Genomic DNA, 27943 nt, shown 5'->3' on the forward strand with positions numbered 1-27943 from the left:
CTTCTGTCGATTACACTCCACTACTTCGTTTCAGTACCAGAATAATTGGTCACATAAACCCTTACTGTGCCATATATCTCGACGACTGCGTTATCATGAAAAATAATGAATATCGGGCAGAACAGGGTGTTGTGGTTGGTAGCATGGTAAGTTATGATCTTTCAATTTAAAGTTTTAATTTAGCCAAATTAAGGTATATATAACTTCAAAGTAATCAAAGTTTTCCCTATTCCAGTCAAATTAAAAGAAATAGAAAATTAATTTCGTGAATACTTATATATGACTACAAGAACTTTGCATCCTATTTTTTAGTCATGAATTAAACAGCGTGGCGTATAAGGATGCCACGAAGCACAATGGCGTTCCTAGCCTCCAAATCCAGCAAAGGCATGTAAGTACTTTTTCCTTTTTAAATTTACAGGATTTTTGATTGCTATTGCCGAATGACGGGAGCAATTTCCGTCCTATTATAAAGCGCGTCTTTGTTAAAATGCATATTACCTTTTCAGCGGTAAGAGATTTGTAGGAGAAATATTTCTTGTCAAAACCTACATGGGAAATGCACTAGGTTATCCAGCATCTAGCAGAATAATTGGTCGCATAAAGCCTTTAAAGACTGCGCCATATATCTCGACGACTACGTTTATAATGAAAAGTGATGAATATCGGGCAGAACAGGGTGTTGTTGTGGTTAGTGGCATGGTAAGTTATGAACTTTCAATTTCAAGTTTTAATTATTTTGTAGGAAAAACACTGTACTCACTTTCGTGCGGAAATAATGTATTATAATTTACCAGCAAGATTATAAAATAAGAAAAAGTTTTTGCCATTTCAAGCCAAATTGGAGAAAAATCAATTTCGTGAATACTCAAAAATATCTGACTACACGATTAATGCAAGTATTTATATCAAAAAATTTGCGTCCTATTTTATTAGTCGTGAATTAAACAACTGGGGTACATAGATGCGACAGTGCACATGTTCTCCAAATTCAGAGAAAGCAAGTAAGTACTTTTTTGTTGTTTAGTAAATTTGCACTAAAAAAGTGCGAAACTTTAATCCTTAAGGCTTTTTTAATTTATCACTGATTTATAATTAGATTTGATTTAACCTTCTGTCCATTACATTCTATTACTACAATAAATAAGTGATGAATATCGATGAGTTTGTTATTTGTACATCTGTATTATAGACAAAATGCCACGCACGAAATCTTCAAACTGCATAATTTAATCGTTATTAAACAACTAAGGGAAGGTAGCCACACAGGTAAAACATATTTATCAGGAAAGAGCATAGAATGACACTTTAATATTCGCTATGTCGGAAACAAAAATAGCCTATTCCTTGTTCTGTCACATGAAATAAGGAATAGTTTAATAAACGAACAAGGGGGTGTTTATGCGAGCAGACTGACTCGAATTGTATGGCAGAAATTAGTTATCAGCACGGATTTATTTAGATTTTTATATGCACAAGTTGAACGAAGATTTACCGAAAATTTATCCAAAAACAAAATGATTCGTTATAAATTCTAATTTTGGTGGTCTTTCAAGGCTGTGTTAAAAAAGATGAGACAAGCCCACATCATATAAAAACCTTATAAATATCAAAGGAGGATTTGTTGATTACTTACCTTTGATTAATAGGGGTGAAAAAACAGGCAGTAGAAATGGAAGAAAATACAGTTCGACAGGAATAAAAAAGGGAGAACCCTACAAAGAGGTACGCTTCTCAAACACGTCGATTTATTTCCACATTTCGTTCGAAAACACTATTAACACTACTAAGTATTGACAGAAGTCAAACTTATCCATGCCGTATTTTTTATTCATAACGGTCGTTTGTCCTCAAAACAACCGTCTGCCAATCATTACGACTGAAAAGTTAACAATGATGCTTGCTTATTAATATATTTTGCTGAATGACGGGAGCAATTTCTAACTGATTTAAAATTACATTTACATTAGAGTAACGGTCGTTTGTCAATTATTACGACTAAAACGTTTGCAATAATTCTCGCCTATTCATATTTCCCATGTTATTTGAAATACAAAACTTGTGCTTTCAAAACCTACTCACACAACTGGGACTTGATCGATATTGCAGGATGACGGGAGCAATTTCGGTCCTGATATAAAGCGTGCTTGGTTAGAATGCATATTCAACATATTCAGCGACGAGACAATTTTTTATGCATGGAAATGTTTGCCCGGATAGAGCTATCACTTGGCAAAATTCAGCCTGTCTTCCTTAACAGGATCTCAGTTGAAAAAAGTGAGATTACGGTTGCCAAGTCTGACTTGCTTCTCATGACAGACAGGTGATTTTTATAAGAAATCACATCTGACACACGGTAAGGAGTTTGTGGTTGTTTGTGAAAAGCAGTCGCAATTTTACTACGATTTATAAAAGAATACAAATTCTGCTAGCTATTTTTCAGCTTTTAGACGTTTCCAGTTCATGAATGCTGTTCTATTTTTTTAACAAAACTATTATAGGTTATATATTTTCAAGTATATTATTTTTAAATAGTATCTATCAATAATATTTTTCAAGTTATATGATCGTCCTGTTTTATAAAATTCGTGACAACAATTTTTCTTGCGGTTTCTTGTAAGTCTGGTTTAAAATAACTGATTATACTTTTCCAATGGTTGTGTCGTTTTTGACTGCTCAGAGTTACTTATAATAAATTAACGTGCTTCATACATTTCTTTTGAACAAAAAAGTTGCGGAAACCTGAAGAAGTACGCTTTGGAAGTTAAAATTGAAAACATGATACATAGCAGTCTTTCTAAGTAGATTGTAGCATGAAAATAAACATGCATAGTACATTATATCAGAGTAAAAACGTCGCCGTATATTCTGGAACAGAAGAACTGAGCAAATCTGAACGAACCAATTGTGATTATTGAAGTGTTACAATTGATCAAGTACTTAATTACGTTTAATTACGCTTGTGAAACATATTAGTCTTTAATTAAGTATAGCGGACATTAGTAGAATAGTCTGCCATAGTTACTTATGAAGCAATTGAAACAATATTTCTATCCAATTTCTGATTTCTGCATTAGTAGGTTATTGTACTATCTCATGATGTCGCTATCAATGTCTCATTTTTTATGTCACTTCTGTTGCCTGAAACAAACGCAATTTGTTCTTGTCTAAAGATAAAACAATAAATTGAAAACAATATAAAAACAGAGTTCATAAAAAACAACTAGATCTATGCTATAACTTCTTTTTAAGCAACAATATCATAGCTACAAGACAAAACAGAATACTAAGATAAAAACAGGATAAGGTACAAACTTTATTAGAAATAGTTGATCTTACCTTCACTAATAATAAATACTGAAGCATTCATGAACTGAAAATCGTCTGTTAAAATGTTTGCGCACTTGCGATTAAACACACCGACTGCATTTCACAAAGAACCACTTATTCCAAACATCAGTCATATAAACAGAGGGCTGGGAGAGTCTATTTTAAAGAAACATTAAAACGCAGACAAGCCACATTATTTACAGTGAATTTCTGAAAATATAGACCAAAGATTTTATTACTTCCTTTTTTTAGATTGGAATTGCAAGCATTATTTTCATACGAAATCAGTGCAAAGCAGATAAATATTGTTCGTTATGATTTGGGAAATGGAATGCTTCAGTTAATATTTTAAGACGTTGCATATTCATAACAATCTCAATAATAATTATGTTGTTTAACGATGTACATTATAATCGTGTTTAATAATAAATTTGTCTTTCTTTCTTAGCTTCAATTAATGCACAAAAATAGGTAAATAATCATCTTAGGATATACCAGGTATATTTATTTTTCGTAATACCGTAGGTAACCACAAGTTACCATAAGCTAAATTCTCATTGTGATGATAACAATATTTAAGCATTTTTGGAAACAGTAAGATCACTTGCCTTGGGAATGACAAGTAATGAAGGGGTTACAAGAATTTGTCAAAAATTGAAGCGCGGAAATATTCTGCAGAAGGAGAAATAACAGTCAATAGTTACGGAATTACATATGGTTCAACTAAAATCAATTTTATCATAAGCAGAATTGCATTTATTGCTAAAAACATCAAATTTTGTTTAATGAAGCGTTGTTACAGAACATTACCGAAACTAACAAATTACATTAAACAATTGCAAATCACTACATAAAGAAGCTAAAAAATAGAAGATGTGGTTAGAGAGGATGATAATATTATGAATTTATTCGTCGATTTGGAAACCTAGTTTTACACCATTTTAATAATCCTGTATCAAAACATTTTTTAAGGCTATGTATAAAAAAAATTTCTCTTTAGATCATGTTGAGTGGGATGACACCATGCGAATACCTGGTACGGCAATTTTTCACTACTGTGTAATAGCTACTTTTTATAATTCTCAATAGTTTTCTCAGAAGACAAGGAAGAAAGAAAGTGAGGCAAGATTATTAACATATTTTAGATGTGACTTGTTATTTGGAAAATGCAAACTTCTTTAATCCGTTGTCAACGCAAATACCAATTTAATGTAAAAAATGGAAACCTTAAAAAAAGGCTAGAATCATCAATTAATAATTGTTTTTGGATAATTTTTTGGATCAATCTTTGTTCAACTTGCAAGGTGTTTTTCAAACTGGGAATTCACATTATTAAACAGCTACAACATGTGTAATGAACTTCAAATTATTTTTTATCGCGTTTTGCCATGTTTACTGATAGTTATGCCATTTGTTACAACAGATGCGAATAATATTTAACATGATTAATGCTTTGTCCGATTAATTTTTTGATTAATTTTGAATGAACGAAAGGACAACGTTAATTCTAATTTTCGTACTTGTTTTCACGCACGTTTCTTAAGCAAATATTGTGCCCAAGTGGAAGAGAAAAAGTCACAATTGATAGAGAAGAAATGCATGCGTTTGAATTCCTTCATAAAAAAAATTGCTTAAGCGACGCAGTTTTTTGGATGTTATAGTTTTTATTTTATTTGTGTAATAAAATTTTTTCTTAGCAACAGATAACAAAATGCTCAACGTTATAAGATGTAGTGAATGTTTTCTTTTTCAAAATAAGTTTTACGAAAAGGAAAAGCCAAGAGTAAGTTTGTCATGCGGGAATGTAGAATTTGTTATACTCGCCATATGAAGGACTGGGAAACTGTACTAGAAAAAACCTAGGAGCGATTCTTGTAGCTACTTTCGGATAAGTGAACGTCACACAGATATGATCGCATTAAACTACAAAATAATGTTACACAACGTCACAACTCTTAGGTGGAAGGGAAGACAATGTTAATATTGAAAGTAATGAATGTTGTGTTTGAAGAATAAAAAGAAAACAGAAAACCAAACAAAGTTGAACTATTTAAATTATATTACGAAGTTGTTACTTCTTAAAGTAGTTAATTTGGTAATTTAATTTGAACTGATGGATAAGAAAGAGACAATGAAAAAATATATAGATGGTTTTGGGAGTTTAAATGACGCCAGTAATGCAGAACCAAACATTCATAAGGGGTTGTATCTCCTGTGAGCGATTCTTGTAGCTACTTTCGGATAAGTGAACGTCACACAGATATGATCGCATTAAACTACAAAATAATGTTACACAACGTCACAACTCTTAGGTGGAAGGGAAGACAATGTTAATATTGAAAGTAATGAATGTTGTGTTTGAAGAATAAAAAGAAAACAGAAAACCAAACAAAGTTGAACTATTTAAATTATATTACGAAGTTGTTACTTCTTAAAGTAGTTAATTTGGTAATTTAATTTGAACTGATGGATAAGAAAGAGACAATGAAAAAATATATAGATGGTTTTGGGAGTTTAAATGACGCCAGTAATGCAGAACCAAACATTCATAAGGGGTTGTATCTCCTGTTCTTTTATACCACCATGGTATTAGGTATAGCCTATAACGCGTGATCATGTGTTTTTAGATAAATGTTAAAAAATTTGTTGACGTCAGCAAACTCTCGCCGAAGTACAATTTTCTGAAGAAATCTGATGAAAATCCTCATTCGCTCCAATGACTACTTAATACTAATGCTTTACGAACTTTTTATTAATTTAGAATCTGGAGAAGAACAGTGAAAAGAGTGGCGTAAGTTTTTCGTTTTTTTATTTATTTTTATGTGTTATAACACTGTGTTATTTACTTAATGAAGATAATCATTCACTGTTGCAGGGAAAAGGATGGCTGAGGAGGTTAGACCGAGAGAATGAAGTTGAGGATGTCCACAAGTACCTCACAATGTAGCAGCATGGAACAATCAAGGTTTTTAAAAGCCAAATTAGGTAAAGAAAGCATTCACAATTCCTATAAGAAAACTTAGAAACTAAAAAATATGAGAAATGATTTACAACAATTCATTTTGCCCTAAGATCCCCAACTTACAATGAATAGCTGCTCACTACTGACCTAGTTCCATTTTCACACTTTATTTCAATTTTATGGAGTTTTATGTGGACTAAAATAACAAAGCGTCATAAGCGAGCGGTGAGTCTTCCGCCTCAAGTACGTCTTAAGTCACTTTTTTTCAAATTTAAAGTAATCTAAATTTTTTAAAGTGACAATATGCATTATCCTAATTTACACACGCCGAAACAAAACGTCTAAAAATATAACCTGGTGAAACTACACAATATTAAAACGCAAAATGCAATAACTATAGTCGAATTTCCAATGCTAAAAGTACACCTGAAAATAAATCAGTAAACGACACATGGAATAGATCATTTTGGTATATTGCATGCTGTTCTCACTGTAATGATTCAATCTGAAATACTAAAAAGCACGGTTTTCATAAACCCAAACTTGTAAAATTATAATTATATCTTCACTAAAAATTTTGAAATCTCACGATTTGCAAAGAAAGTCAGTTATTTCTGTATATTGCACAAAATACGTTTGACAACGTTGCGACGATTTTATACGATGGCGAGGAAAGATAATTTTCAGGGAATATAAGTACAATATATAAATTGATAAAGAACTTGTTTCTGTGAGATACAGTATGCACATGTTAACCCGGGGAGAGGAGGAAGATAAATTACTTAAAACATACAGCTGTAACAGAAATTCCAAATGGACCTTTTGTTTTCTCTTTTTGACGGCGTACTTTTTTCTGCGTAACGACAACTTTGGGAAGACAATGCAGAAACAATAATAAAGTTACAGCTGATTGTTGTACCTTGCACATCCATATTCACTTTGCTGTGAAATATCGTGTAAACAAAGATACATATATTAGTTCAAATGACACTTATTGCATGTTTGCACGCGTCTATAAATAAAAACCTCATACCACCTCCTCAGTGACTCTTTGTCTTCCTCTTCTTTTTTAACGACGCGGTCCAAACTATTAACAAGAAATAAATGTTTTTTGTAAAGGGTGCTTTGTTTCTTTCGTTTTAAAAATCTCGAAAAATTTTAATTTGGTGAAAATATTTAGTTCAGCATTAAAATTCGCACATCCCAAAATTTCAAAAAACGAAGACGCTGATAAGATTTGTTGCCTGCACAAAGAGGGTAAACGATCAGCTTTCATAACTTTTAACCCTATTTCTTCCAGAATGTAGGAGTTAAAAGTAGCAATCAGGAAAGCAGAGGTGCGCCAGCAACCTTTACAAAAATTACTTTTCTTTTCAATTCAATTTATAAAGATATTTCATTTTTAATATTTTTACTTCGGCACCAAACGGACAAAAAGTCTAAAAAATGATTACGCCTTTTTAATTAGCTGTACCTTGCACCAAATGGACAAAAACTCGGTAAACGGTGAAAAAATTTTTGTAGGTCGTAATTGAAAAATCAAAGTCAAAAACTGCAAGCAATGATAGAGCTAACATTACCATTCTCATATTATTAAAAGTACGATAGGTAAGGCATGCTCCTCCACTACCAGCATGTAACCGTGAGGAAGAAATTTGTCGAGAAACTTTTAAACTTACCAGTGTCAATTCAGTATTGATACTTGGCCCTTACTGTCGGTGTTACATCGACTGGCTGAACTATAAAAAATAAATATGAAATTTTAAGAAAGAACCTCAGTAATTTTTCACAGCTTTCCCAGAAAGATATTCTCGCTTATTAATAATTGCACTTACCTGAGTTTGTTGCCACATATACATTCAGGTGCGGTGTTTACGTAACCTTGAATTCTTTCATACTTTAAAATCATAGTTTGTGTGAGAAAATATTCTCTTCAAACTGACGTGCGTAGCCTTCACACGCTCTTTCATAGGATAGTTTTAGTCAATTAATAAAAAAAAAATAATTCGTCTTGGGGTTTCCAAATGCACGCGTCGTTTGCGCTTGATAATTTCATTGAGATAAAGTACTACGTTGCGTAATGAAGCGAAGAATGAAACTTAATTTCCCTTGATCCTTGTGTAATCAATCGTAAGTTAATGGTCGTCAACATAAGGGTCGTCATTTTGTTTTGACAGTAGCAATGTGCTATCGTGCGATGCAGTAATTCTATTCTATTCACAACAGACACAATAGTAAAAGATTACTTTAACTAGATGCCATATGGACAGCGATCAGCCTGGCTAACCGGAGTTTCCTTTTATTCAACCCGACTGGCAAAGCCAGTCTGAATAGTATGATAGTTCCAGTTCAGAAAGCACATGATTTCAATACAATAAAAATAAAAAAATAATAAAGAATATACTTTTATCAACATATTTATCTTCATAATATTTGTTGAATTTTACAATTTATAATAAATACATACGTACATACATAATGCGCTACACACTATTTATTATAACTCTGGCTGAGAAAGCTAGACGTGATAGTGAGCTGATTTCAGCCCGGAAAATAGGCCAAGTCAGACCTGGCTCATAGTGAACATCCCAAATTTTAGTTATTTTAGCGTTAAATATGTACAATTGTGTAAGGTACTCCTTCATTGTTGGAGTTTTACAGCAATTGTATTATTAATGCAGTATTCTAACAGCAACTCGTATTATCATGCTTTTTGTGAGCGAAGAAATCGTGTTAATCAAGGTACACCAATATTTTAAGTTTGACGTAAAAACCTGGAATATTTGCAATGGAGAGAGTGCAAACCCCATTGACACTCATGACCACTTATTTAAAGACATAAAAGAACGGTTTATATTCATCTATTCTTGTTTTTAAAATTCCAAAGGAGGTATTAACCTTTGCGTAACTCAATGTCTTATCTTATTCTTATACACGCCGACTTCTTTTGTTTTACTCGCTTTTAAAATACTTTTATGAAAAGCAATTTTTTTTAACCCCTGATTACATTGTGAAGAGATAAACTCAAAAGAGGCACTCGTTCTTGCTATGATGGAAGTCAAACAAAAAAATCTTTGGGGGTTTTAAGAAGAATTTAACACAGATAATGTTTTTTTGAGATACATCTACTACAACCAAAAGAAAAAGAAAGCAATGAATTAAATATAGATTATAAATTGTATGTACCACTGATTGACACATTAAAAATTATCTTTTTTTTAGGCACGGACATTACAAATTTGCGTTAAATCACCAAATCACCAAATCACCAAATCACCAAATCACCAGGCATCGTAGGGAAAACAAAAAGACTGTTTGTCAGTGGTAGAAAACAACAGCGAAAAAACACACCAAAATCCCTCGATGCAATAATGGACTTCGAATTGGAGGATATGGATATAACGGACTTCCCGTCTAAAAATGAAGTACTAAAGGCGCCTCCTCTAAACACACCATCTACATCAACTAAAACAACAACCTCGACAACAATGACAACCAAAAAAATGGAACCTGTAAAGCCACCAATAATAAATAATATTGGGCCTGGCTACAACCTTGGTAATTCGACGACAAAACCTAAAGGTGGAGATGAGATCGAACGTTTCATTTCAATGTCGATTTCAAAGGTTTCATCAACAACCAACCGTGAAGCACGAGAAAAGTACATCAAATCCACAAACAAACAATTGGATCATTTGCGACAAATTCAGCTGCTAGAGGCACACGTCACGAATAAAACAATGCCATCTGGGCTCAAAGTGAATATACGCTCTACTGTGAACTTGCCGGAAGAGCTTAAAGACAAATGGAATACCACTATACATTCCTGCAGTGAAACACTCCTGCAAATACTGTTGGAACACCACCAACAGGAAATCAATAATTATCAAAACGAGCGTGACAAACTCAAACAGGAACTCCCAGAGGGAGAATTAACTACCCTGAATAAAACCTTAATTCAGGAACACAATCAAAACGTGGCAACTCGAGAAAATAGAAAACGCTCCCATGACTACTTTAAAACAAATAACGAACACATACATCGCAAACAACCACGTTTTCGACAACAACAAACACCTCAATTTCATCAACCACACAAACAAGGACAGTACCCTTCAAAAAACTTGTCAAACTGGAATCGAGAAAAATACTGATAATTAAGTGCCCGTCAAATACAACGGGTCACATTTCATGTATAAAGTATAACACCGAACACTTTGAGATCCAGATTCCTTCTTCAAAGAAAAACAACTCTGTTAAACAACAATTTTATAAGAAAATAAAACATAAACAGACAAATAACCTTGTTGTCAATCTCTCAAATATTACTTTAACAAACCATGACCACTCCATTCTAAATAAAGGGCTCAAATTTGTTCCAACACCTACATATGTTAACTCCCGCAAACACCTTACGTTAGCGCTCAATAAATTACGAAATCGCATGTACACAAAATATTATTTTTATCAGAACCCGCGACCTGAAGCAGGTCTTCACCGTCCGTCTGACTGGATGGCACCTAACCCTAAAAACACAACACTCCTAAAATTTATCAACTCCATCCATGCTGATATTGAAACGTTCATTGACGATTCCCCCCTCCTGAAAGATAAATACAACTGCACTCCCGAAGAATACAAAAGTCTAAAAAACCTTTCAAAAAACAAAGACATAGTAATTAAAAAAGCCGATAAAGGTGGCTCAATCGTCATCATGAACAAATATGATTACGTTGACAAAGTACGCAAGCACCTTGACAATAAAACGTACTATTCAAAGATCTTGAATGATCCGACAAAGGATCTTATTACAAACATACACAGATTTATTGAAACTTTACTCTATCATCACAAAATAGATAAAAACACAGCGAAATTCATAACACCTACCAGCCCCATCCGAATGCCACTTTTTTTATATATTACCTAAAATTCACAAGGATGGCAACCCTGGTAGACCAATTGTATCAACTGTGAATTCACCTACGGAAAATATATCAGAATTTTTAAATCTTTGTTTACAACCACTCCTACCCAAGCTGAAATCTTATATAAAGGATACGAAGCACTTTATCACACGCATAAATAACCTACCAAAAATAAAGAAAAATGCTATTTTAGTGTCGTCGCTTTATACCAACATACCACACAAAGAAGGTGTGGACGCGTGTATACACTTCATGAATATCTTTCAGCATCACCTACCAAACTTTACACCAAACAAACAAGTTACACGCGTACTGTTTTCCTTTATTTTAGAAAACAACTATTTTCAGTTCCTTGACGAAATTTTTCTACAACTAATAGGAACTGCTATGGGAACGAAGGTTGCACCACCATATGCATCTCTTTTTCTCGGCTTGTTCGAAGAAACACACATATTTAAAAGGTTTCCAGGCCTTCTTACGATTTACCTCCGCTTCTTAGATGACATTTTCTCATATGGGAGCATGGAGAAAACAAGCTCAAGGAGTTCTTTACGTACCTCAATTCAGTACACCCAACAATAAAGTTTACTTATAAATTTTCTATCGAGGAAATAGATTTTCTGGATACCACTGTCTATCTCGATCCAGCAACGGGAGACCTCAAAACAAAGCTATACATCAAACCTACTGACACACGAACGTTATTGCACTACAACTCCTACCATCCATATCACACGAAACAGAGTATTGTTTACTCACAAGCCCTGCGCTATCGTATGATAACGAAAGATAATATACTACTTCGAAAAGAGTTGGACCAACTTAAAAACAACTTACTATTGAGGGGCTATAAGTTCCGTATGGTCAACTCAACGTTTAAACAAGTTTTAAATATGAACCAGGAGGACGTACTTAACAATAACGTAAAGAAACTCAAAGAAAATAAAAACAACGACAGCGCCAACGGGAGAAAATTAATAACAAAAAGAAACGGAGCAAAATCGACGGAATAAGCAGCAGCGTCCATAACAATGACGTCTTGCCCTTTATCATCCCTTATCATAGAGCGTTTATTCCTGTAAAAAATATTTTCAAGAAACATTGGTCAATCATTATAAATGACAGAAAACTGCATAAAGTTTTTCCAAACAAACCATTTATTGCATTCACAAGACATAAAAACATCCAGGACCACCTTGTCCGGACGAAATTGGGGACTGGTGACTAAATCTCTGGCGGCTGAATCATGCTTGTAATTAGAATATGAGCTTTTTTAGAAGTACGAAAGAAATACCATCATTGATATAAACTGTGATTTTTTTATAAGCGTAACTTTCTTTATATAACAGCAACTCTCTTCCCCCATTACCCACTCTGTTATAACAGGGAAACTTGATATGCGCCGTTATAAAACACAACATCACAATACCTTCAATGAAAAGATACTGAGAACCAACTTGTTCCGTAATTTAATGAAGAAGTGTAACGAACAAAGGTACCGTTAATTCTGAAACACAAAATAAAACAACGTCGTGACATGAGCACAATATACCAACTCTCTCAAGAAGAAGAGAAATCCATATCACCATAGCAACCCATTGTACTCATGATATGAAAAAAATATTTACAATTGGTCGAATCGAACGACATTTAATAACAGTCTGTTACCACAGCCATCCAACAACATAGAGACATAGTGCCCAAATCAACTTCTAAACGACACTTGACACCTAAACTGTTTTTCAAACCAACTAAAACTCATATTACCATAGCAACATTATGTACCACCATTGTGCCTTAAAATATCAAACAAAAAATATACTGTAGAACGGCCTGTTGACACAAATTTTCAACAAAACGTAACGCATGGACAATTTTAGCCGTGTCCAACTCTGAAATTAGCCTAAATTGTGTTTTACTTATAAAAGAGACCTGAGTACAAAGTTGCAACCGAACCTTAAATTATTCATAACCCATATCGCTATGGCAACAACTAATACTCACATTGCGCTTTTTTGAAAAAGACGAACAACAGTCGACAACGGCCCGTTTAAACGGCCCTTCAACTATATATGGCTGCACATGTCTTAAAATCGACCTCTTTTCACTCGAGTAGCTGTTGTAGCAAAACATACATACGCAAGATATACATACGCATCATGAATCAAAACGATCCTTTGAATTTGTTTCAGTTGCACGACAATGAGAACGGTAAGTTTTAAAAAAAGAAAATTGTTCTTACTAACTGATGAGAATACCTAAACAAAGGTATGGCCCACTATCACGAGGAGTTATTGATTAGTCCGTGCTAGGACGGGGTCGAAAACTCCAATGACGGTAGAAATCAACTGATGATCTCATTATTCAGTTAGTTTTTTAAGAACGAAACACAAATTGCCAATATCAACACTTATATATTGGTAGATAACCAGGGCAAACTACAACAACATGTTCACTCGAACAAACTTAAACTAAACCAATTTGATTGTTGAATGTACGATAGGGAAAGCGAGAGGGAATAACACACTGATTTTCACACACAGTGCCGGCTGAACTTTTATGTATGCTAATCGGTTGTTTTCACCAAAACCTTTGAATCCATCTGTACAAAGAGTTCATCAGAGATTTTTTGATATGCGATATAAATTGTATATTCGTTCAGAAAAGGTTTTTCAAGGACATCAAAAAAAGTTGACATTTGATAGGAAAACCTGGACCAACAAAGAAAGCTAAAAACAAAGAAAAACCCGTTGATGCCTTAAGATCGATCTATGAGTTGGACAGAACTTATAGTAAACCAAGCAAATGAAAAATAGATAATTTTTGTCAAAACAACAAATAAAGAAAGACGTCTTTTTAAGCTATATCCTATCTTGGTTATGATGATTGCCTACAACAAGAAAATCGCTATATAAGACTTTATGAGGTAATAAAATTGTTGCCCAGTCCATCCTTCCCTTCTCAAGTACCTTCTCAAATTTCTGCCAATGCAAGCTCACGCAAATACTACTAATTTGTTTTCACGAAACCTATTGAATGGTTGGATAATGGTGCGCAGATGAAAGGTGCAGAAGTTGCATTTATACGCACTGAGTGTTTTTGCGTTGTTGCATTTCCCGCCCTAAATAATTCTCTCGCGTGGAAAAATTTGAATTCCAAACTTTGGGCATTGGCTTCTACGGTTGAAATAAATAATTGTTTTTCACAATGGCTTTTGGAGGCAATATTTTTTAATTCTGTCTAATTCAAATGTGCTGTAAGTTCTGTATTTTTCTCACTTCTCTTTGAAGCTTTCATGGCAGAAGCAAAAAGGAGGTGTCCGAATGACTTAATATGTTTTGAGTTGTCTTTAAACATATAAAACAAAGGCCAGATTTTCTCATGTGATTTCTACGCATATTTACATCTCTGTTTCTTTTTCAAAGGATTAGGCGTTTTGTCGCGCACCAAGCTTTTCTTGTTACCTTTCAGTTTGTAGCTTAGTGAGCTCCCATTCAATGTGTTGCAGATTCCTAGTAAGTATAAGCTTTACCTAACTCGGAAGGTTTTCTATAATAATCGGCTTCAACATCAATAAATTCTATATCCACGTCAAAAGTCAACACATTTCTTATGTGACTCTTAACAATGTCGTAAAACTGATAAAGTCCCTTCAAGTCGTTGTCGGATGCTCCTTAGTCTAGTTAACAAAGATTTTTCGAGGATATCAAATTCTCAAACAAAAGCTAAGACGCAAACAAATGTCACAGTAATGCTCTAAGAAAAATAGATCAGTGTTTTGACCGCAGAAGAATCGTTTGAGACGCAGCGTATATTGCGATTTCCTGGTGGTAAGAAACATCACACTGCAAAAGAGTATTTTCTCTGCGAATTTAGTGACACAAATCCCTCAGCATAAAGCGCAATTATATATTTACTATGTAAAACTTAACAAGAAAAAACGTGTTTTGTTGCGGTAACATCACGGGTTACACCGATGAGACGGCAAACCGCACCGCAAACTAAATTGCTCGGAACTTGTGCTTGTAAAAACTTGTTGAATCCGTAAAGACAGCTTTAAGTCATTGCATTCTCATCACAAACACCCATGTTTTATACTGACGGTCAAATTTGCCTAGTCCTGATCATGTCAATTAAAAACAAATTTAAACCCCTCATCGAAATCCCATTAAAAGAAAAACGCTAGAAAGGAAAACATTTTGTGAACAAAAAGGGAAAGCTATATTTAAATTGCTTTTCCCAACCCACCAAGGAATTATAATAGCCATTAAGCATGTTCTTTATAAATATGTGGTTAAGTGAAGCTGTCTTGAATATCTGTAGCTGCAGTTCATGAAATCGGCAACAAGATTTAGTACTTTTTTAAATTACAAAACTTTTGCTAGCATTCAACAATTTAACTAAGCCGAGAAATAAAGTAAAAGCAGTAACTGTTGTTAACTAATAAACAGTATTTCTAACCCTTTTCCCCGTCATCTGGAAATTCTGCTTTTGAGGCAAACGTCGAATTTGCATCTTATTAGTTTGGGAATTTTTGTATAATAGGACCAGTCTGTGCCAGGGTCATTATTGGGCGCTCCGTAATAACAGATGTCAAACATTGGGATATGAACCTGTTATTCAGAATTAGTTTGTGCTTAGCATATACACAAAAAACATAATTTATTATTCTCTGTGTTAAGTTCCATAAAAAGTGGCGACGTAGGATAAGAGTCACAAACTTCTACTACAATCGAAGTTATGCTGTAGGCATACGATTTTGAAATCAACTATATTTGTGAACAGCAAATCATTGCGCGCTTTCTGTGACGACAAAGTTTTGTCTGTTTTAACATTGTATAGCATCGAAACATGCAGCATTAATACTTAATGTACTGAAAGTGATTCAAAGTTTGCTTATCTACTACAGTAAAAGATTTCATACAGCGCAGTCTGCGCCTAGTGGGGACAATTTTTTTCATAATGGTAGCGCAACTAGAAGAAAACAAATGGACCGCATTCTATCCAAAAACATACAGAATTAAAGGTTATTAAAGAAAAAAACTGTTAATTCCGTCGTAAGGTTAGCATAGCTAATAAAGGTCAAGGGTCCTACATGTTAAACCAGAAAGAAATGTTATTGTTGGCACCACATGGATAATTTTTGTTGTGATCTTTAACAAGAATTGGCCCCAATAGTTTTTACTATTATATTTCAAAAGTAAGCAAGTGCAGAGTTAGCTGACTAGCTAACTAGCTAGCTGACGAAAGGTAGGTGTAGTTTAGGCAGTAAGCTTTAGTTAGTCTGGTCAGTCAGTATGCAGGGACAGGGAAAACATCACTGTAACTACATTTGTTATATTAAAAATTATTTCTCTGAACCAGACATATAAAAAAAATAATTCTCGCAAAAAACTCTTAAATTTCCAGATTAGCCAAAATTTAATATTGTTTATGTAAATTGGTTAGGAATCTAGTATTAAAAGGGGATGGCGGGAAAGAAATCCTAGGAAAGTTAGATAAGAAAATGTTCTCTGTATACTTATTCACAAGAATTTATTTCAAAGAATAATTCGTAATCAAATGACCAACTCTTGAAATTTGTTGTGAACTTGTCAACTAAAGTAAAAAAAGGCAGCCAGAAAGAGTTAAATTTAATGTTTATGTGGCATTGCAGATGAATCATATCTGTAGATCATTTCCCTATGCGTTTTCTGAAAGTATTTCTTTTATTCACGCCTTCGCCTGCATTGAAACTACAAAACTATAGTATCTATAGGGACGTTTGAATGTGTTTACTAATTCACTTTTCATCCAATGACTTTCCATTCAATCACAAGCTTTTCTAAGGTTATTTATTATGCTAAACCACGAAGTTATGCAGTCGGTGAAGTTAAATATTCGCTTTAAAATAATCAGGTAATTAAGATAGACAGTATAGGCCAGCTAAATATGCAGTTGTGGCACTTTTAATAACCTACGTCCAAATTTGACAATGGTCTTTGATGATTATCCATATCTTGATTCTTTCAGTCCATGCTCACTGTCTCTGCAGCCACACCCGCTAAAAATACCCTTTTTACCATCATTCAAAATTTAATAACTGCAAGTTCTTCTTACTTGAAGCGTTTTAACAAAGTTATTATAGCACAAAGATGACTATGATCACTATATCAAAACGTTATTTAAAAGTTAAACGTTATTATTATAAAATACAAAGAATTAGAAAAGACAAAAAACAGGCTAAATTTGTCCCTACAAGCGCTTTACTAGTGCCCAGACTGCGTTGTATAAAAGTCGGTAATATTACTAAGTTACGCTTTTCCCTTTGTTGGAGTGACAGGAGTAAAGAGATTTAAAATATTTTTTGATTAAAATAATTTATTTAAATAAAAAGGAAGAAATATCTTCAATCTTCGGAATCTAAATAAAGATAAAGGTATATAAGAATAAAGATATAGGTACAAAATATTTCTATTTAAAACTTACAATACAAAGAAATATTACGAATTGTTTAATAATACCATCAGGAAATGAATTTTTGTTGGAATTAATTTTTGTAAAATATTAGGACTTGTCAACTTTGCGAAAAATAGTTGTTGCCAATACTATTTACTAAGAATTTTACCTAAAAATTAGGTCTCGAAAAAAATTTATATATTTTATATATTTAGTGTAGTGATTTTCAGTTAACCGAAATATATCGGCGACAAGACGGTAATGAATAAGATAAAGACACTTTTGTATTTTGTTGTTATACACAATTCCACACTTCAGGTAGCCTAATCTTTCAGACATTTTTGATAAGTAAAAAAAAAATAACACCATAAAAGAGGAGACATTAAAATTAGTTTCCTACGAAACTCTACTTCCTGGCTTACTAATGGACACTAGCTTCTGTTCCGTAAATCTATTACCGCAAATATATTGCCTAAGTTCCTAACATTAAATTATTGTTTTTAATATCAAAAGAATCAAACAGCAAGGTAGTGCAAAAAAATTGATTAAGCTCTAAATTTTTTCTTTACTAGGCTCACTTTATTCTGTGGAAATTTAGTTTTAACACGTCGCTGTCGAGTAAAATTTGATTCGAAAATATACTAAATATATGTTTTAAAACATTTCATACAAAAAGTTTGAAAATGTTCGTAAAGCTGGAATATTAGGCTTTTTTTACAAGGTAGAAAATACTCACTGATCTTATGAAAAAGTACTGATAAAACGGGGTCGGCCAATGGCCGAAAACAAATGGAGGAAGGTCAATGTTTATTTTAACCAAAATAATAAGTTTCAATTCTAGATTTAATCTTCTTATTGTTTATAAAAGTGGAGAGCACGTGCTTTCGTAGCTAATTATGCAGTTGCAATATTGCAAATTTGATATCTACCTACAACTAAACACAAAAACTAAAGTTTAAATGTAAAATAGGTGTTTCCAGAAAATTTGAATGTTTCAAAAAAAATGCATAGCAGAATTTGAATTAAACTTTAAAAAATTAATGTAGTCTTGAAATATATTTTGCTGTAGTATGCACGGGTATTATCTGTAAAAGATTACCTCTCGCAAAAATCAGGTTAAACTCATATGAAAGACCTTTGAAAGTTATGTAGGAATCTTTTTATTTTTTTTAAGAAACCTTCGTCATGAATAGCTTTAAACATGTGTTTATGGCGTAGAACTTTTACGTCAATATCGTATATTAAATTAATGAAGTCATGACAGTGCACCTAAAACTTTGAGGCTAAATAAGACGTCAATGATTTCTCACCGCGTGGATAACTAAGGACCACCTAGGACCAATTTGGGTAAGTTTCTCAAACCTAGGTCACCAAATCCGTTTCGGAATGAACGTGTTGATGACGTCATCTAAAAATATTCAAACCCTAATATCTTCGCAACCCTTTGTAAAAAGATCTATACGATGAAGGCAACATTTATACAATCTTCTAAAAAAAACTTTTAGTCTTTTAGCAGGTCTTTGCTGACGTCAGCAAAATTTTTATATCCTTTATATTCTATTAACCGCTCATCAAAAGCACATGATCATATAAATTTTCTTGATCAGAAGTTTAAGCTCTACATATTATAGCCAACGAATAAACTAAATTTTGCCAATTTTTATTTTGTATCTGCACTGCTGTCGTCAGCAAAAAACTCAAAACAAGCTATTTTTCTATTTTCCTTTGCCTAAGTGAATTTTTCCACAGGTTTTATCGACTAGTTTTAAAAATAAAATGAAAATAAGGTGGTACATGACACTATAATGTCTTCCCACACATGGAAAATATGCACTTTTGTCACAAAAACAACATACTTCTTCCATTTTCTTCATTGTAGTTTTCTTTGAAACCAAAATAAATATTGATTTGGTCAAAAATCTTTTAAAATACAGCTACATTCTTTTTCAAGTGCTATTAAGTCTTTTTCTTGGCAAATGTGCACTCAAGTAGTCTAAAAACGTCTATATTACATGAATGTTTGTGTGAAATAATTATAAAGTCAGCAAAAACACCTTCGGTAACAATTTATTATCAAAATACTATCTATTGCTTGCCGAAACAAGTGAATTATGTAACAAAGAGAAATCTTACCCTTGGCAAATGCACCTGGAATTCGTAACAAGTTATTCGCGATTTAGTAGCTTTATTAAGCCATCATTGTCGGCGCTCGTTATCTCAACTGTCCGTTCTCTGGAACTTTCCTTATCTATTTTCACGGTCTCTTAAGTACATTTTATTACGTTATCTCGACATTTTCTGTAAACTAAGCATTCGAACGTGAGAATTTCTTAAACTTTCTCAAAATCAAGATTTGAGAAAGACCTAGCCGAGTTACAAGAAAAGGTATGTAACTTATTACATAAAGAGTTAACAGCAGAGGAATTTGTTCACATTGACTTTCAGGTTATCGCAACAGATAACCTGGTCATAGATGAAGAAATTATCTAATCTGTAATAGATGCAGATGACAAAGAGGGGCAGAATAAAGATGACAAAATTAAAGTGTATGATGAATGAATGAATGAATATGATTAAATACATATAACATGAGAATAGTAATAATTAATTCTTCTGATTAATAGTCTATCCCTAACCAGGTATAAAAATTAACAATTTTTCTAATGTGTGCATGACATTGACAAGCTTTCCTTATCTCGACCTTTTTCACGATTGACGTTTCTTATCCCGACTATCCACTCTCGAACTTTCTTTATCTTGACCTTTTTCACCAGTCCCGTGGAAGGTCGAAATAACGAGCGACGACTGTGTGTCCAAAAGTTTAAGATCAACACGCTACAAATTCGTGTCATGTCTCAACAAATTTTTCGTAGAATGAATTTAAATTTGATGTTGTTCAATGTTATTTTTGTATATAGAACAGGGGATTATCCAATGTTTAATAAAGAAATAGTATACTATGGGAAAGTTTGAAACTGACGCACTTTAGAGGATATGAAACAAAAAATATTTCCACTGTTGTTTAGCTATTAAAATGAAATCAAGAAATATGGTCTGCCTATTTTTTTTAAATAAGCCTACGCGACTTTTAATTACTTTGACGTCACGCATAATGAACGTTTTGAGCCAATAGAATTCTGATCACATTGAAGTGTTTTAATGAAAATGTCTTAATTTATGAAGATATTCTACGCGACAAACATCATGCATGATTAAAAAGAAGCGATTAAGAAATTTAAAAAAATATTTACAAATTTCTCGGCAACTTTTTAAGGTCTTTCATATAAAACCAACTTGATTTTTTACGGGAGGAAAGCTTTAAAGTCACACAACATGGATAAAAATTGTTTAAGAGAAAGTTATTTAAAGAATTGGAAGTTCAGTTCTTAAAAGGTTCTTTTGAGAAAAAAGATACGAGAATACTGTAATTGTTTACCAACCAACCGTAATAGCTTACCTTAAGTATCAATACACAAACTATCCATTATTTAAACTGAAAGTGCATAGATCTAAATATTTTTTACTTACCACTTAAACTTATATTGGTAATCCGATAAAAATCTGGCGCCGTCTAAAGAGATTTTATATAAAGTTATTAAAATTCACAGAAGAAATATTATTATTTGAGTGTAGCAACAGTATGATAATAAAAGGTTATTTACGTCTAAGATGCAAAGTAATGGCAGTTAAGTGCTATTATTCCCCTATCGTTAACAGTAATTATAGTTACTATTTTTTGAATTAAAAGTTATGTATAATCAGATTTTGCAAGTTAAAAAATGTGTCCTTAAAAAACCCAGTTGCGGGTAAATTGGGGATGTCGGGTTTTCTTGTCACCCAAAGGGGATGAAGATGCCTTCGTTTTCTTTACAAATAAGCTGCGTTTCCATGAGATAAGCCATAAAAGGTAGTAGGTGTTTCTACGACATTTGATGAGATGTAGGCGATGCAACGACAGTTGTTCTGCTGTAGGCATTTTCACGTGATTCGCTAAGAGAGTTTGCGCGAGAGACAGCCCAGGTGAGCACCGTTTTCACGAGGGACGCAGTTATTTCCCCGAGAGACACCTCAGGTAAGTATTGTTTCCACGAGACACTCCATGTCAATTTGCGTTTTAACAAGAGACTCAGACATTTTCTTATGTCTTACTAAGGGGTAAGGATGGAAACAGAGGCATCTGGAAACGGACGCAGTCTCAGAACTTTTTCATCTCATATTTTCCTCGAATGCCAATGAATTGTAAAATGTTTGCTAACATTGCGATAAGTCACTGTTTTAAAAAAAATTAAGAAAATAAAAAATATTAAAAAAAATTATCAAATTAAGTACTTACATCCAACAAGTGGTGCCTTTCGTCTAAAGAAAAAATGCTGTAGAACATACACACTTATTCACAGAAATTTCAAGGTATAAATGAAAATTGCAAAAATCAAACTTACATGGTGTTAGAAAACGGGAGCTAGTTGCCCCATCTAGAAGGTAGAAATACGCAATATAGTAAATATATATACATATATATGTATATTAACGAGGATTAAATTAAAACAGAAACATACCCATATCTGTGTAATGCTCTTCAACTACAAACATGAAAAATTTATATAAGCTGATAAGCAGAAGGAATCATAAACATATAGAAGTATAAGTAAGTGGTTTATTATCTCCAATTTTAGTAGGTAGGTTTTGCGTAAAAAATACAACTTAACGTATATCCAGCGTATGGTGATAAAGGTAATTTGAGGTTTAATTATCAAATGATGACATGTTATCTATCACTGAACATGAGATATCATATGGACTACCTAGCAGTGGACAATCTTTGGCAGCAGGTGACCAGAATACACTTTTTCCGAATTAGATTTCTTCAATATGCAGAAGCGACTTTTAATTTTTTAATTTAGGGCTTTTTTGAAAGTTCTTTGGAAATTTATTGTTTTGAAAAATCTTTATCCGTTCTCGAGATATTTGTGTTTAAAGCTGCGCTAATTGTGCGAAATTATGACGTCATAAACTAGCATTGAGCATAATTAAAGTAACCAAATATTGCAACTAATGTCAAATTTTCAAAACGCGTTTAAGTGAAAAGATTTTTAATATATATGGCTTGTCAAAATGTTATATGTAACTATTATTTGCGGAAGGTAACCTTTTTAAAACCGAGGCTTATCAGTCTAAGTCAAAAATTAAGAAGACTTTGACGGTATAATACCACCAAAACAGCCTAAATATGGTCTTAAGACATAACAACAAAATTATAAAAATCGTGAAAACACCATGGAAATTTTAGTAAAATGCTACGTAGCTTAGCGGTCAGTGCTTAAAACCCGTGTGATCACCGAATGAAAACTAGAAATTTTTGATTGGGAAATTGTTTGAACTGATTTAATATACACATATACAAAAAACAATAATTTGTTATATAATATCTAGTGACTTAGTTCCACTTATGACTTTAAGAATTAAAACTATTTTACCTACTACCGTATTTGAAAATATTTTTCCTACTGGCGTCTGTTTTAAAAATAATTGTATGTTTGTTGGTTTTGCGTACTGGTACTGATGTGAAATGTGCAAACCGAACATGGAAATTGAACACGACATTTAAAATTTCTTTTCTCAAGGAACAGAAGATAAAAACATAACGGACAACATAACATTACGTAATAGGTTTTCACAAGACGCACGTATATTTTTTTGATTGCTTTCATCGTCTATGTTCTTTTTCATGTTCATTTTGGTTTTAATCAAGTTTGGTAAGGACACGTTGTTTATATCTAGCGTCTATTCTTCAAGTTGATACAATATATATTACTTACCATCGTTTTCCAAATCGTCATCAGACGATTGATCTTTTTTTGCAACTAAAAAGTTGTGAAATAATGTGTAAATAACTAACTGTAGTGTAACGTGTCTTTTAAAAAAGTGTTGATAAAATGACTTGTTATACTGTCAAAAACTCTCGATTATAAGAATCTCGTAGAAATTTATAGCGGTAATTGCGAGTAATAGCGAGTTCATAGGGCTCTGACAGGTATTATTATTATTATTATATTATTATTATTATTATTATTATTATTATTATTATTATATTATTATTATTATTATTATATTATTATTATTATTATATTATTATTATTATTATTATATTATTATTATTATCATCATTATATTATTATCATCATTATATTATTATCATCATTATATTATTATCATCATTATATTATTATCATCATTATATTATTATCATCATTATATTATTATCATCATTATATTATTATCATCATTATATTATTATCATCATTATATTATTATCATCATTATATTATTATCATCATTATATTATTATCATCATTATATTATTATCATCATTATATTATTATCATCATTATATTATTATCATCATTATATTATTATCATCATTATATTATTATCATCATTATCATCATTATATTATTATCATCATTATATTATTATCATCATCATATTATTATCATCATCATATTATTATCATCATCATATTATTATCATCATCATATTATTATCATCATCATATTATTATCATCATCATATTATTATCATCATCATATTATTATCATCATCATATTATTATCATCATCATATTATTATCATCATCATATTATTATCATCATCATATTATTATCATTATCATATTATTATCATTATCATATTATCATATTATCATATTATCATATCATGTTATCATGATTATTATTATATTATTATTATTATTATTATTATTTTTATTATTTTTATTATTATTATTATTATGTTGTGTTTTTAAGGACGTCTGATTGCCTCCATATTTAAAATTTCAATAAATTTAACAAAAAAACAACTTACTTTTTAGGTGGGCAGGGCCAATTACCTCTAAATTTGAACAAAAAGTGTTTATGAAAAGATTTTTATATTTTTGTATATTTCAGTATATATAGCACCAAATAATACTGAGACAGAAGAAAAAAAAGGATCATTGCTTACCTTTCCCTTTTCTTTTCCCTGAAACTTAAAAAAAAATTTAAATCAACAATAATTTAAATAAATATAATTCTTGTAGTATAAAAAATGGGATTAAAAAAGAAAATATTTTCTGTTATTAGAACTAAGTCTGGATCATATCATACTTAACGTTGAGCATTTACATATAACAGGTCTCTCTGCTTTACTTAACACCAAACACCTTTCTAAAAGGTGTTGTTATTTAGGGAATAAAAAAGTACAGAAAAAATTGTTGTTTTTTCTTACATTTTTCTTAAATAAAATGGATTGCGCAATTGTTCACATTTCCTTGAATTTCATTGGTTAAAAAGCTGAAGAGAAAAAATACGCGCTGAAAAAGTCGAGTGAGTTAAACCTTTTGAGAACAGCTTGGGAGCATCTTTTACATTGAGTCAGCGGCCATTTTACTTCATTACGCATGCTCGAGCGGAAAATGCAGTCCTATTGAAACCTACCTTTAAAAAGGTGCGCGAAAGACAGGCTGTGCCGAAATGGAAAACAAGTAACAAAATAGCAATTTCTTTCATTCAAAATTAATCATAAAATTAATCGGTCCTCACAATCCTAGCAAAACAAAAGCACAGCTCACACAGAGTTAACCATTGAAACAATAATAGGTTTCGGTGTAGACCGAAATTTATGAACTGTCTGTAAGTGTACGAAACTTCCTTATCATCTAAAAAGCGAATCACTTGCCGTTAAATTTGTTTCGGAAAATATCTTGAATATTTTTTTTATTGACGGACTTTGCTTTATAGAATTTGCTTAAATTCATTTCTATTGTTCCATTAAGAGATCACTGAAATCATCGAAAAATTTTTTATCATTTTCTAAAGTTTCGAACTACAAAATTGTTTAGGGAAACATTAATCCAGTTAAATGATCTTCGTGTCAATATGCTTGTAAAATCAGCAAACATGGCGGAACGCGGTAAACAATAATTTGAAGTTCAGTGCACATGCTGTGGCTGTTTAATAATGTTGTTATGCCTCATAGAAAATAAAATTCTTAAGAAAGATGTGTTTACAGTTAATAAAAAACGGCGGGAAAATAACAAACAGTACCAATGGAAGAAAGTATAGTTCAACAGCATTATTCTCTTCAAACCAAATGTAATTGATGATTGGAGTTGTTTTGTTTCTTAGGTTTTCCAATTTTTTTTACAATAAATTGATAAAAAGGGGGAAACGCTGCGGAAGACTGATTTTCTCAAAGTAACACATCGATTATGTCCATGCTTTTCAAATATATTTGCGTTGACAACGGGTTAAAGAGGTTTGAAATAATAACTTTTACTCACTTTCTAAGTCAATTTCTTCGTTCTCTGAGAAAACTATTAGGAATTATAAAAAGTATGTTACACTTCATCATCAAATACTTTTAATTCTATGCACAGAAGTAAAAAAATACTGTACCAGGTAGGGTCATTGTGTCTATAATAAAGAAATAAGAAATATGTAAAGAATATGTCTACAGCACTAAAAAAATTGACGAAGTAGAAAATAGAATTGTTAAAATTTACAACATAACAAAAAAAGGAAATAAGGAAAAATATAAAATAACTTACCGTCCCAATCTACAGGATCTAAAGAGAAATGTTAGTTATATGTAGCTTTAGAAAATTTGTTTTTATACAGGATTAATAAGGTGCTTTAAAACTAGGTTTGCAAATCGACGAATAAATTCAGAATATTCTCATCCTCTCTAAGCCCACCTGCTATTTTTAGTGATTGTCAATTGTATGTAGTTTGTATTTCAAAAACTCTGAGCAATTTTAATTTAGGAATAATATAAAAGATACTTTAATTATAAAATTGTCGCTTTCTTGTAAAACAAACCAACCGACGCTTAAAAATTATTGACATAAAGTTTTCATTATAGTTGGTAATTGTCGTGCAACTGCTGTTTTGCGACTGTTGCAAACATGTCTACAATTGTCAACACTTTATGTTAATAAAACCCAAACTTTAAAATAGCAAAACACTTATACTTACTTATTCTTATTGGCGTGAAGACTAAACAAAAGAAATATAGTAGTTACTTCTTGTTACCTGTAAAAAATGTTTTTAATTCTTAGATGATAAAAAAGTATCAAACCTGGAACTTTTTCCTCTTCTTCTTTTTCTTCCTCTTTATCTTCCTCCGTTAATACATCTAATTATGCAAAAGCGTTACACAATATGCTACCACATTTAACTATAACTAAGTTGAGAAAGGATAGATATGCCTTTTCACTTTTCATTATCTTCCATGAATCACTATGAATTGAAATAGCTGTGTTTTTTTTATATATAGGTCGTTAAATAATAAAAATAATGTTTTTAGTCTCCTTAATCCTTTTTTACAACATTTCATTAAACAAAATTTAATGATTTCCATTTTTTTAACAGTAATTCTGGTTATGGTACAATTGATTGTAATTAAAACATATGTATTTCCATAATTATGGCTATTAATTCTCCTTCTGCAGAATATTTCCGCGCTGTATTTTTTTGTATAAAATAAATGTTTTTTTTTACCCTTTCATTACTTGCCATCGTCAGGGCGAGTGATTTACTTTGCATATTCAAAAGGAAGAGAAACTTAGGAATTACTTTTCTTCCAAAATGCCTAAATAACTTTATCATCCCATTAAGAATTTGGTTTATGATAAATTCTGGTTGAAGGCAAGACAAACAAAGAATATAAAAGGTAGAGGAAAGGTTGAAGTCACTGATTTCCCTGCGTTTATAATTATTAGTATATCCTATATGATTACTTACCGACTCTCGACGTATTAACTGAAACTAAAAAAAGACAAATTTAATATTACACAATTATTATGTACATCCTTAAATAACATAATTGAGATTGTTATGAATATGCCACGACATGAAGTATCAAGTAATGCATTCCATTTAACAAAACATAATAAACATTACTTATCTGCTTTGCACTGATTTCGTATGATGAGCAGAAAATAATACTTACAATTCCAATCTAAAGAAAGGAAGTAAAAAAAATGTAGATTTTCCATAAATTTCAAGAGCTTATCTTTTTAGAAAGTCACTCTAAAAGTTTATTGCATATTTTATTAATTATTTTTGAAAATTTGAAATAAATTTTTAACGTTTCCAATTGTTTATCCAGGATATTATGTTGTAAACCTCTTTGTACATCGAATAATTACATATTTAAATCCAATTTGTTTAGTGACCTTTTTTACCCGAATTTTACCCGAGAGTCGTAGAAAGTCGGACTTGTGGCATTCAACAAACATGCTTCTACA

General features: G+C 31.9%; 1 long non-coding RNA gene across 1 annotated transcript; it reads right to left on the minus strand.

Moving 5' to 3' along the window:
• Positions 1-2462: 2462 nt before the first annotated feature.
• Positions 2463-8795, minus strand: LOC130624941 (uncharacterized). Its single transcript, XR_008981681.1, has 3 exons — positions 8128-8795; positions 7972-8031; positions 2463-7379 (listed from the first exon to the last, which is right to left on the minus strand). It is a non-coding gene; the product is annotated as an uncharacterized LOC130624941 (long non-coding RNA).
• Between the last annotated feature and the right edge of the window lie 19148 nt (positions 8796-27943).

The sequence above is a fragment of the Hydractinia symbiolongicarpus genome, chromosome 14 (genome assembly GCF_029227915.1).
Source record: "Hydractinia symbiolongicarpus strain clone_291-10 chromosome 14, HSymV2.1, whole genome shotgun sequence".
Taxonomy (NCBI): domain Eukaryota; kingdom Metazoa; phylum Cnidaria; class Hydrozoa; order Anthoathecata; family Hydractiniidae; genus Hydractinia; species Hydractinia symbiolongicarpus.